The sequence below is a fragment of the Sceloporus occidentalis genome, unplaced genomic scaffold (assembly GCF_023333645.1).
Source record: "Sceloporus occidentalis isolate IW3139 unplaced genomic scaffold, rSceOcc1.0.p SCAF_1, whole genome shotgun sequence".
NCBI lineage: Eukaryota > Metazoa > Chordata > Lepidosauria > Squamata > Phrynosomatidae > Sceloporus > Sceloporus occidentalis.
Window position 1 is genome coordinate 18,174,954 of NW_028316981.1, and position 13,477 is coordinate 18,188,430.

Genomic DNA, 13,477 nt, shown 5'->3' on the forward strand with positions numbered 1-13,477 from the left:
TCTATGGCTGTGAGACTGCAAATTCCTCTGTTTAAGTTAAAACACTGAAGGAGCTACACAGTGTGCTGAATTCGTTTCAGGGTTCAGTTTCCACAACTTGGATAATGCCTTTTCAATGTGGACTACTGACCTGGCAGCCACCAAATATCACTGGGAGGATGAGAAGGATGGTGATATAGAAGAGGGCAGTTAGTGTGGCCTTCCTTCTTTTCCCTCACCCTTTCTGCCCACTACACACACTCACCTCCCACTGAACTTAGCGTCATCCGTGAAATTCTTTCCAAGAGAGCCAGCCCATTTGAGGCCATTATCCAGAGTTGTGGGGGGAATTCATTTATTCATTTTGCTTTTCTGACTTTCTTGCAGCTCAAGGATTGGTGTACAATAAGTTTGGAGGGGAAAATTACACGTGTTCTCAATGATGAAAACTCCTTCTGCTTCATGAGTGCAGTCTATACAGGTGGGTTCTTTGAGAATTCAGAATTATTTTATCCTCTTTGGGTGATATTTAATCTGTTCTTCTGCATTTGATTCCATATGGTGATTGTTTCAGGGCTTTAGTCTTGCTGGCTCCATTCTGCATGCCATAGATTGCTTATCCCTGTGCACTTGTGGACCTATGAAACCCTGCATCCTAGTTTACTAACTTATCCTGTTGCCTTTTTCTAATCTTCTCCAGCTGAAGGAAATCTTTGTAATTATGGCTGTGCCTACTTTTCACCCTGCCTCACCTGGGAGCCTTTTACGGACCGAAACAACACATACGTCATGAGATGCTGTAACACGGACGGATGTAATGGATACCAGGCCCTTGCTGATATGAGTGAACGCTTTGGTTCTCCGTAAAGGCTGGCTCAAATGTAATCTTTTGTAATCTAGGAAATGTTACCTATTGCAAGGTTTTTATTGAGTGCCACTTTTTACAACAACATAGGACTCCTTGTCTGCTGAAAAAAATGTGGAGTTTTAACAAAAATAAAAATAATTTACAGAAATGAAAATTTCTTCCCATTTTTTCATATGTATTTTGTATGTTATGGCAACATATTTTGGCCCTGACATTGCAGAAATATATGGGCCTGAACAGATAGATGAAAATAAGGCTGCTTTGGGTCACTTTGGAGGTATGTCGTTTGATACATGCATCTTAAGAGGCCAGAAGCTGTGCTAAAGCCATGCTCCAGTCCTCAGGATTGGGACGTAGCTTTGGCGCAGCTTCCAGACTCTTAAGATGCATGCATATTTAAACAGCATGTCTCCAACGTAACCTGAAGCAGCTTCATTTTGGCCTGTCGGTTTGGGCCTATATATTATTTGGAAAGGCTTTGGGGAATTGGGTGTCTTATACAAAAAGGACTTTTAGCAGTGCCCTGTACCTAGGGATGCCATAACCCAGCTGCAGGCGGAAAAATCCCGCTTTTGGCGGTGCTGGCCCGGTCCCAGTCCGGTTTCCCGCCAAAAGCAGGACTGCCCCACCCGCGGTCACCTCCGCCCCTGCGCGTGCCTTCTTTGTGGCCGCGGCTGCTCATGCAGCCAGCTGGCCACCCATCTCCGCGTCCGCCTCCTCCTCCTTCTCCTCCTTCTCCTCCGCAGGGGCCTGCCAGGTCCCGCTGCTGCAGCTGCCGCCTGCGCGCGGCCACACCTGTGGCCTTTGCGCTACACTGTATGCAGCGAGCGCAGTGCAGAACGCGCCTCCGCCAAGGCCGCTGCTGCTGCCGCCACCACCAACGCCTTTTGCGCAGGTCGGCGGCTTCCTGTAGCCCTGCGCGCGCCTGCAGGGCCGCACGCAGGGCTAAATAGGAGGAGTTTCTCCTCCTGGGGCTGGCTGGCCAATGGCTGCTGGCAGGGGGTGGGCTGTTGGAGCTTCACTCTGCCCCCATTGGCCAGTCAGCCTCCTCTGGTCCCCATGTGGGCCAGCCTGGGCCCAGGGAGGAGGAAGAGGAGGAAGGAGGAGGAGGAAGAGGGAGGAAGAAGAAGAAGAGTAGCAGCAGGAGGAGAAAGAGGTAGGAAGAGGAGGAGGAAGAGGGAGGAAGAGCAGCAGGAGGAGGAAGAGGAGGAGGAGAAAGAGGGAGGAAGAGGAGGAGGAAGAGGGAGGAAGAAGAAGAGTAGCAGGAGGAGGAAGAGGAAGAGTAGCAGGAGGAAGAGGAGGAGGAGGAAGAAGAAGAGTAGCAGCAGGAGAAGGATTTCCATTCCATTTGTACAGGTCTGCTTTGTTTTAACAATAATAGTGGTGATGATGATGATATCAGTCAGTTTCTGAGGCATGCACTCACTCTTTCTGAAGGCGAGACAGTGACTTTCCAAAGTGTGCTTTCTGTGTATTTTGGTGCTTTTAATGCTAACAGGTCTGTCTTGTTTTAACAATGATACTGATGATGATGATGATGATGATGATGATGATGATGATGATGATCATATCAGTCAGCTTCTGAGGCATGGCCAATGTAAGTTGCTCTGATGTTTACAAACTCATGCTCAGTGAAGAAAAACCAAAGTCACTTGACCAAGTACACACTTCTGAGAAGTACAGTTGATACCGAGGGCAAATCCACTTCTTGTTAAACCACCTTGACATATTCAATATGCATAGCCATGTGAACCCATGTTCAGTGTGAAACCCAAAGAGTTTGGTTATGCAATAAGCCTCTGAAATATGCAAGATGTTCAATGCGCAAATGTGTTGTTTGGAACGGGGGGAGGGGGGTTGGCCAGAAAGGGAAGTACATTTCTGCCATCTGTCTAAGAATAATGCCAAAATGTCCTCCATTTTGATCATGCCTAAGAAACATGCATTTATATTAAGATTTTTTAAAAAATCATCAATTTTTTTCGCGTGTCCTCCATTTTAAAAAGTGTGTCCTCCATTTGAAATTGTTGTCCTACATTTGTCCCAGTTTGGAGGTCCTGACTTATGGCAACCCTACCTGTACCACTTCTATCTCTTGCCTTTGGAATACATATGTTTAAAACAAGCTTTTAATTCCATAGATGCTTTACATGTTAATAACGTTTTATATGTTTTAACTTTTATGTTATTTACTATAGATGCCACCAAAAAATTGCTGTAAATCTGCCAGTACTGGATTTTCTTTGTTTCAGATGAGTGCCATAATCATGAGGAACTACTTATAGAGATACTTGCATGTTGTTGTTGTGTACTGTGTGCCTTCAACTCAACCCTAACGTGAATCTATCATGGGGTTTTCTTGGCAAGATTTGTTCAGAGGAGGTTTGCCTCTTTGCCTTCCTCCAAGACTTTTGATGTGTGTGTGTGTGTGTGTGTGTGTGTGTGTGTGTGTGTGTGTTATATAAGAGGTCAGGGAGCAGAAGATGGAGGATCAAGTTGGACTCATGTCCTGCTGGTGGGCTCTCCATAGACAACTAGTTCGCTGCAGTGTGAACAGTGTTGAACTAGATGGGTCTCTAGTCTGACCCAATATGCTCTTATTTTGTCCTTGATCAACAACAACAAAAAACCCTAAAAAAACAATGTATTGCATTCTCCATTTTTGCCTATGGCTGCATTGTTCTTGTGTGCCGTCAAGTAATTTCCAACTTTTAGAGACCCTAAGGTGACACTGTCATGGGGTTTTCTTGGCATGATTTGTTCAGAAGGGGTTTTCCTCAAAGATTTCTTCTGACAGGTTACCCAGTGGGTTTCTCTGGCCAAGCGGGGATTTGAACCCTGCTCTCTGGAATCCAATGCTCAAATCACTATGCCACACCAGTTCATATATGCTTGAATACTACATATTTAGGGCAATATGATCCCACTTTAATTGCCATGGGAACATCTTGTGGATTCCTTGGGATTTGGAGTTTAAGGAGGAGCATTTAGGATTCCCAGCTAAAACTATCTACTGCCTCCCTAAAATGCCAGTCCCAAGATTCCATAGGATGAGGCTATGGCAGTTAAAGTGAAATCATAGCACTATACCCGTGTAGTGTAAATGCATCCCTGTTCTGGACATGTATTTGCATCAGGTATGAGACTTTAACAGGAATTGTTGCTTGTATTTGCACTACACAATTATAACAGTTTGATCCCACTTTTTACTGCCAGGGCTCCACTTTACAGATGGATTTTTAGTTTGGCTTGGCAAGGTGCCCAGAATTGTTCAAAAGCATTTCAATTTTAAATACATTTAATTTTCAATGCATAATGTTTTTAACTTGCTAAAATTGTTTGTTCTTTTTAAAACTGTGTATCTACATTTTAATGCTTTTGTATTATTTTTAACTTGCATTGTTTTAAATTTGTTGTTAACTGCCTCGAGTGCCTCTCTCAGGAGAAAGGTGGGATATAAATAAAATAATATTAATAATAAAAATAAATAGGAATTATTTATTCATTTATTTTACATTCTACCTTTCTAAGATGAGATTCCCCGGCTGTGTCTGCACTGCAGAAACAATCCAGTTTGACACTGCTTTAACTGCCATGGCTCTATGCTAGGGAATTGTGGGATTTGTACTTTTTGCCACAACAAACTACAAATCCCAGGATTCCATAGGATGCAGCCATGTCAGTTGAAGTGGACTCATCATAGCACTATAATTGTGTAACAAAAATAGGTCCCTGTTCTGCAAATGTATCAATAACAGATATGAGACTTTACCAAGGATCATTCAGTGTCTTCACACACACAATTATAGCAGTTCGATCCCACTTTTAACTGCCAGGACTCAACCTTACAGATGGACTTGTAGTTAGGTTTGGTGAGATACTCAGAACTTTGTAGTGAATTATTACATTCATTTATTTATTTGACATCCCACCTTCCTCCTAAAATGAGATTCCCTGGCAGCATCTACATTGCAGAACCTCTTCAACTGCTGGGCTTTGTACTTTTTCTGAGCTAGTTAGTCTTGTTTGTAAGAGAGCTCTGGGGCCACAACAAACTAAAAATCCCAGGATCCCACAGTATGGAGCCAGAGCAGCTAAAGCGGTGTCAAGCTGCATTAATTCTGCAGCCTGGCAGCAGCCTTAACAATAAAAGAGAATTGATGCTGAAAAATGGGAAAACAACAAATCACATGATTTCTGCACTGCAGGTGCAGCCTCCAACACAGTATTTCATGGAACTACAACTCCCAAACGATCATGGGCATATGAAAGTATCCAATGAGAGAAGGATTTCAGTGCTGGACTGTGACTCTGGAGACCAGGGTTCCATTTGCAGCTTGGCCATGTGACCCACTGGGTGACCTTGGACAAGTCACACTCTCTCAGCCTCAGGGGAAGGCCATGGTAACCCCCTTCCCTACGAATAAATCTTGCCGAGAAAAGCGCATGATACGGTAACCATAAGTTGGAAATTACTTGAAGGCCCACAACAACAACAACAACAACTATAATGCTATTCAATTTGGGTGCATCTTTTGAGAACGAAAAGCAATGCATTGTGTGGGATGATTTGCTACCTTGTACCCCTCAACCACATCTTCCCTGGGAACCACTGTGTGATCCTGGTGCTCCTTGGATTGCTCACATTCCAAGCAAAGGAAAGCCTCATCTTCTTTGCAGAAGAGATGGAGGGGCACCCAGTGCTTGCTGCACACACACCCTTCCTCCAGTTTGCCCCTTTCTCCTCTACCAGCTTCTTGGCTACTTCTATAATGCTGGCCAGCTTCCAGTTGGGCTTGAAGGTCCTCCTGGACACAATCTGTTGGCACTGAGGGCGGGGGACATTCAAGTCAGCATCGTCCCACCATTGGCTCAGGCAGGCCTGGCAGAAGTTGTGCCCACAGTCAATTGTCACAGGATTCTGGAATTATTCTAAGCAGACTGCACAGATCCACTCCTGCTGAGCTCCATTGTTTCCTTGACTGCCTTTTCCTGAACTTAAAGCACACTTTCACTTTTCATTTCCAAGGCTGTATTCCTTGAATGGTCCAGGGGAGGGAGACATTTGATCTTGAAATGCTTTGAAGTGCCCTGTTTCACCTTTTCCTCTCTCTTTATTTCTGCTCAAATCCTTCCCACCCAGGGTGACCAGCTATCCTACCTGCAAAGGAGGACAAGGCATCTCAAGTAGAACATGCACGAGTCGACAGCCTTCTGCAAAGCATTAGCGCGGCACGCTGCAAATAAAATTGCTCAGATCCGCTTTGACCTGGGTGTTGTCATTGATACAGGGGCTGTGCATGTAACCTTCGTGCCTGCTTGTCCAGTGTTAATGGGAACTTTTCATTTTGTATAAGCTGATGATTTGGACTGGATCCTCAGAGGAAAAAAATGGAGAACACTGCCAAAATAAAAGCTAAAAACACTCATATAAATGTTGGTGGGGTTTTTTTTGTTGTTGTTGTTAACTACCTTTGCATCAATCTCGACCCATGGCGACCCTGCTGATGAGACATCCCCAGGCCCCCCTGTTCTCTACTGCTCTGCCCAGCTCCTGCAAACTCATATTCACGGTCTCTTTAATAAAGTGCATCCATCTAGGATGTGGCCTTCCTCTCTTTCTACTTCTCTCCACCTTTCCTAACATTATTGTGTTTTTCACCGATTCATGCCTTCTCATGAGGTGTCCAAAGTATGACAGTCTAAGTCTTGTTATCTTGGCTTCTAGGGATATTTCTAGCTTGATCTGTTCTTGTCCTTTTGGCTGTCCATGGAATCCTCAGCATTCTTCTCTAGCATCACATTTCAGATGAGTTGATTTTCTTCCTATCTTCTTTCTTGACTGTCCAGCTCTCACATCCATACATGGTAATAGGGAATACAATGGCTTGTATGATTCTGACTTTTGTGCTGAGTTGTATGTCTTTGCATTTTAGGATCTTTTCTAGTTCTTTCATAGCCACCTTAATCATTCTTAACCTTCTTCTGATTTCTTGGCTGCAGTCCCCATTCCGATGAATCCTTCATTCCAGATATGAGAACTCTTTTTCTATTTCCTCATTGTCTAGTTTGAATGTGTGTAAGTTCTCTGTGGTCATTATTTTTGTTTTCTTTATATTCAACAGTAAGCCTGCCTTTGGGCTTTCTTCTTTGATCTTCCTTAGTAGTTGTTCCAGGTCTGTTAGGTTGTCTGCTAGTATTATTGTGTCGTCAGCATATCTCAGATTGTTGATATTTCCTCCTCCTATTTTCACTCCTCCCTCTTTCACGTCCAAGCCTGCTTTCCTTACAATATGTTCTGCATATACATTGAATAGGTAGGGTGATAGGATGCAGCCTTGTCTGACTCCTTTGCCAAATGGGAACCATTCTATTTCTCCATGTTCTGTTCTGACAGTGGCCTCTTGTCCTGAGCACAGATTCCTCATCAGGACTATCAGATGTGTTGGCACTCCCATGTCTTTCTGGGCGTTCCATAGCCTTTCATGATCTGTGCAGTCAAAGGCTTTGCTATAGTCTATAAAGCACATGCTGATTTTCTTTTGGAACTCCCTGCTACACTCCATTAGCCATCGTATATTTGCAATGTGATTCCTTGTGCCTCTTCGTTTCTTGAATCCTCCTTGGACTTCTCTCTCCATGTATGGTTGGAGCCTATGTTGCAGAATTTTGAGCATGATTTTATTCACATGGGATATCACTGCTATGGTTCTATAGTTGCTGCAGTCTCTTGTGTCTCCTTTTTCGTGGATGAGGATGTATATTGATCGCTTCCAATATGTTGGCCGTCGTTTTTCCCCATATCTGTTAACATAGGTTGGTTAGTACTAGAGTTGACTCTTTCAATGTGGATTGCAACAGTTCTGTTGGAATATCATCTGTTCCCAGAGTCTTGTTTTTTGGCCATTTCTTTTATTGCAGCTTCCACTGAGGTTTGGTGTAACCTGGTGGAGTGAAACTCACACACACTTAGACAATCTCTTCCTGTACCTGACCATACAGAACCTTTAGTTATTTGACAAAATCAGTTACAAGCAGCACTAAAACATCAATATCATTGCAATTGGGCAATAATGACCAACAGTAGTTTTGACTGGGATGTACATATTCTTGGCTCGCTTAGCCTTTCCTGTTTACCTTGTCTTGCATAAGCAGATAAGAGGGTGGGTTAGAAGTCAGAGGAAGATAGTTTCTCTTTCGATCTCTTACAGGCTGTGACATTAGCACTTAAAAACATCTTCTAAAATCTATAGATTTTCCCCACTTGCTGAACATAATTCTTGCTCCAGATTCCAGCTGAATACGGTGTGTGGGGAAGCCCAGGATTGTGGACTGAGTTGGCTTTTTTGCAAGTTGGATTTGCTTTCTGGGAACAGTTGTACTTTTTCTGTGGGGCCGGCCAAGTAAGTATCTCGTCTGTGTCTAAATGTTGAGGAGTAAAATTTAGCAAGGGATTGCAACAGAACTGAGTCATAATGGGTGGTGGCTGCCTCTCTTCCAGGCATGCCTTGGTATACAACAGTGGTCCCCAAACCTTTTTGGGCCACAACCCCTTTTCCTCTTGAATGACAACACTATCACCCCCCAACATGTATATCTTAATAGTTCTACCGTGCATTAAAAACAACCAATCTCAATTGCTGCTCCCTTTGCCTCCTGGTCATGCTGGTATCAGCAACCAAACAAATGGCTGAGCAGTGACCAAGAAGCTATTCCTTGATGCTGGCCTTTCGGTGGAGTTCTTTTGTGAATGTGGGACAGTAGCCTCCAGCTTGTGGACTCCAAAGCCGGAGGCTCCAGCTTTAGGAACGGGGTGCAGGAGGAATCCAGGGATTCTTTGCCCTCCTAACTCTGGAAGCAGAATCCCAGGATTCTTGCACCCAAGGAAGAATGGACTTCGGGGTAGAGAGGTGCATAACCAGTGCGAACGGAGGGGGTTTACACAGTCCACATGCTGTGGACTGGAAGCTGGCATGGATGGGGAAAAAGAGAGATTTTAACTACTGGAGCTGCTTCAAGGCAAAGGACTCTTTCCCAGAATTGACCCAGATTCTCTTCCCTAGAGGCATGTCTTCTCCACACAGTTTCAACTGTCATCGTTCCTCCAAAATTTGTTTTTTCCCCTGCTACCTCTTCTCTTGGCCTGTCCGATAAAAGAAAGTAGAAACAGCAGTGTAACTCCCACCTGCCAGCCCAGTCCCAGCAAAGCTCACAAAGCTTAATAATAGTCCCAAATGTGAAACTCCTTTGAGCCACCTCCCCCCCCACTGCCCCCTGCCCCAATGCCTCACTTACCACAAAGGGGGGGGGGGAGGGAGAGATAAGTCTCCAAGTGCTCTGCACAAGGTTTTTATTTTTTAAATCTAGATACAAGCCAAATATGTTTCAGCCAATGTTTCAGTGGCCTTTCTCAGGAAAAATGTATAACACTTGCTATTGTGTGCCTTCCAAATTTTTTCCAACTTATGGCAACACTGAGGTGAACTTAACATGGGGGTTTCGTGGCATGATTGAACAAATGACTTTTGCCATTGGCTTCCCCTGTGAGGCTGAGAGCATGTGACTTGTTCAAAGTCACTCAGTGGGTTTCAAGGCTAAGCAGGGAATCAAATCCTAGTCTCCAGATTCATTGCAGAAATTTCTAGAGAGTGTCTTTTTCCTGTTGCTAGCTAATAAACATTTTTGCCATCTTCTGAAATGCCATACATTGAGAGAACAAGGTGAACTTTGTTTGAGATAAATTTTCAGGGCCTAGGAGCCCCTTTCCTGGTCCTTGTAGTTAACTGCCAGCAAGTCGACTTCAACTTATAATGACCGTGTGAATGAGAGACCTCCAAGTCACCCTGGCTGTTTCTGCACTGCAGAAATAATGTAGTTTGGTACCACTTTAACTGTCATGGCTCAGTGCTCAATGGAATCCTGGGATTTGTAGTTTGTTGTGGCACCAGAGCTCCCTGACAAAGACAGCAAAATAATTCACAAAACTACAAACCCCATAATTCTTAAGCATTGACCCATGGCAGTTAAATTGGTATCAAACTGCATTATTTCTGCAGTGCATATATAACCTCAATCATCAACCACTTTGATCAGGTTCTACAGACTCAGTGCTATAGGTTCCTTGATTGAGTCTATCCATCTGGAGTGCAGTGTTTCTCTTTTCCTACTGCCTTCCCAAACATTATTGTCTTTTCTAATGAGTCATGTCTTCTCAAGATAATGTCCAAAGCATGACAGTCTCAATTTAGTCATATTGGCCCAGTACAGACTCCCAGAAAGCGTCAGTCTGGGGCTGATTTTAGGGCTCAGGATTGCAGAGCAACCGCATGGTCCCAAGCCCTAGTGTGCAGCGGCTGCATCATCATGGTGGCCTCCCGTCCACATGGGGACTGCCACGATGACGCAAGCATCGCAGCATTCGCATGACGTGGCGCTGCGTTTACATCATTGATGTGTGGCAGTGCGCCAATGCACGGCACCCACAGCACGCAGCAAAAAGAACCTGCGGTTTGGCTGCTGTGGTGTCCCTCAGGAGGAAAAACAGGCACCTCCAGCCTGGCCTTTCGGGACGGTCTGTCAAGCCCCATTAGCTTCTACAAAGAGTTCAAGCTTGACTTGCTCTAGGACCCATTTATTTGTCTTTTTAGCAGTCCACGGTATCCTCAGAACTCTTACCCAGCACCACATTTTATATGAGCTGATGTTGTTCCTATCAGCTTTCTTCACTGTCCAGCTTTCCTGGGCCTAGCTAGATGTCATTCAGCCAAGGGATGGCAGTATGACCAGAAATAATTTGGACGTTTTAATAGATAACAAGATAAAAATGAGTCAGCAATGCAATGCATCTACTAAAAAGGCTAATATTATTCAAGGATCCCTAAACCAAAGTAAAACTGTAAAGAACCTTGGATCCCATTTTGGGAGAAAGGCGAGATACAAGTGCATTAAACTCACCGAATTATTGGATTGTTGTTCAACACAGCTTCATTAGTCTATTGTACTAATTACATTTATTCATTGAACATTTATTCATTGATCATTTATGAGCAAGTGTGAGCAAGGCACATTGCACCTGCATGTACTGTGCATATCGTTCATTACAGTGCAATGAAATCACATGCAGGATCCCATTTCCCAACCTTGAATACAACCATTCCACACTGACAAAAAATGGGCAACCACTTTCCTAGGAGAACTGAGGTCCAAAACACAGTGCAGAAATAATCCAGTTTGAGACCGCTTTAACTGTTCTGGTTCAATGCTAGGGAATTCTGGGAACTGTAGTGTTGTGAGACATTTAGCCTTATCTGTCAGAGAGCTCTGGTGCCACAATAAACTACAATGCCCAGGATTCCCTAACACTAGACTAGGACAGTTAAAGCAGTCTCAAACTGCCTTATTTTTGCAGTGGGTTTTGGATCTTAGACTTACGGTATTTAAAATACTAACAGGATTCCAGCCTATATGATTATCTAATCCAGACAACTTATCCCTTTCAGGCCTGAAATAAGAAAAAATGGCCTGAACCAAAGATATGCTGCTGAATGAATGATTGTATCTCTCTTTCTATCTCTCTATTGTGTGTTTGTTTGTTTGCTCAGCAGGACACAGCATCCTTTCTTGCCTCAAACTGGAATGCCTTCAATGTTGTAAATACAGTGTCAGATTCCGGTCTGACTAATAAGGAGAAATAAGGAAAAGATGACAGAGCAGACTAGGTCTTATTCTCAGAACAAAATGAAGGAAGAGCACAAGCAGATCTTCTTTGCAGTGCTAAAAGATTTACTCAAAGAGCCTCACTCTTTACGAGATGGTCTGGAAGAGGAATGCCAACATGGGGGATGTACATTCAGGCTTCTTTATGGGAGGGAGACCTGCAGAGTTACCATTTTGGATTCCTCAGGGAATGTCCTACAACAGAAGATCATGGCTGCGCTTGACATCTACCTCAGCTGGAGAGGAAATACTGAAGAGTGCCTCAGCCCAAAGAATCTTCATAAAGTACAGAATGAATTGAGGGCCCTGGGGGTTCAGAATGAAAAAGTGACTACTTGTTTTTCCCTAGCCATCAATAACATCATACAGGAGCCTTCCTCAGTTAAGGAAAATGCCAGACTTACAATAGTTTGTGACGAAGTTTTTCTGACCTTTCTCTCTGGCAGAGGTGAGAATGAGATAACAGTCACTCATAATGAGAACAGACCTGTGTATAATATCAGACTGGCAGACTGGGGGGACACAGTTTGAAAGATGGCTTTGGATGTTTGATTGGGTTATAATTTACAAATTAGTTAAGAAACTTCCTTCGCCTTTACTCAAAGATTTGGTGGAAACATTTCTTTCAATCTGTGCCTTATTTAGACCTGATAATAAAACAACTAAATAGAAATTAGTTTTATGTGGGTTTTCAGGCTATGTGGCCATGTAAAGAAGAGTTTATTCCTGATGTTTCACCAGCTTCTGTTTACTTTAAGGGTTTCCTCTTTCCTGTTGAAATTGTCCAGGCAAACACTTGGACAATTTCAACAGGAATAAGGAAAACCTTAAACAAGTTTTGGCTACCAGTCCTGAAAAATATCAAGATGAAGACTCAACAAATGCAAATGAGAAATCTCTCAGGGTCAGGGGTTTCCCAGCAGACAATGAGCACTAATCAAGCAAACACTAATCCTCCTTTACAGACCTTCCCACCCGGAGGACTACCATTAGCAACCAACAATACACATGCAAATCACTCCCGCCTTTCCAGGTCACACAATATATATACCCAACTCCTTTCCAGGCAAGCATTCTCTGAAGATGCCAGCCACAGATGCTGGCGAAACTTCAGGAAGAAACTCTGCTAGAACATGGCCACATAGCCCGAACCTCCCCCCAAAAAAACTATGGATGCTGGCCATGAAAGCCTTCGACTTCACATTAAATAGAAACTGCTGCCCTGATGAGCCCTATTAATTTCAGTTATATCAGCCTGGATTATAGAGCTGTGACTTTAAGCTATCTGAAATTTCTTCTTTAAGATGTCATTTCATCTATTCTCTGACCAAATTTTGCAAGGAGGGATAGCTTTAATAGCTAATGAGGGATAGTTTTCAGGTGACTTGTGCATAACTGTGTGCAGCACCTCACTTACTGATGGCAGAATGAGCTCATTCCCAATTGTATGAGGAGGTTTATCTGATTTAGCGGTCAGCAGTGAGATGTTGTATGATGCATGTGAACCATCAGTTGATTGCTGTGAAACTTTAGCAAACAGGTTTTCAATAGGTTTCTGTTTTTGAATGTTTTGTTGAAGTGACTGAAAATCTGCTAATGTTTTCGTCTGCTTTATCAGAGTGCATTTTCTTAAAATGCTCAAGAAACCTGGAAGGTTTCATGGCTTCATTTGAAAAGACTCTTTCACACAATAGGCACACTGGTTGCTGCTGGTTATTTGGTGTTGATACAAATCCACATTTCAGATATCCCACGGTATATTGCCTGCACTTCTTTTATAAATTGCTTTACCATATTTTATTCTGGAACAATATATATTAATAACCATAAAAATCACAATAGATAGAAAGCATAAAGAAATATTAGAGCAAAGTGATTGCTTTATTGGAGAGCAATAAAGAACGATAGAATTCA

General features: G+C 43.3%; 1 long non-coding RNA gene across 1 annotated transcript; it reads left to right on the plus strand.

The window, feature by feature from the left end:
- The first annotated feature begins 8,042 nt into the window (after window positions 1-8,042).
- LOC149321018 (uncharacterized) lies at window positions 8,043-13,477 on the plus strand. The gene is made up of 2 exons (XR_016277060.1): window positions 8,043-8,250; window positions 11,449-13,477. It is a non-coding gene; the product is annotated as an uncharacterized LOC149321018 (long non-coding RNA).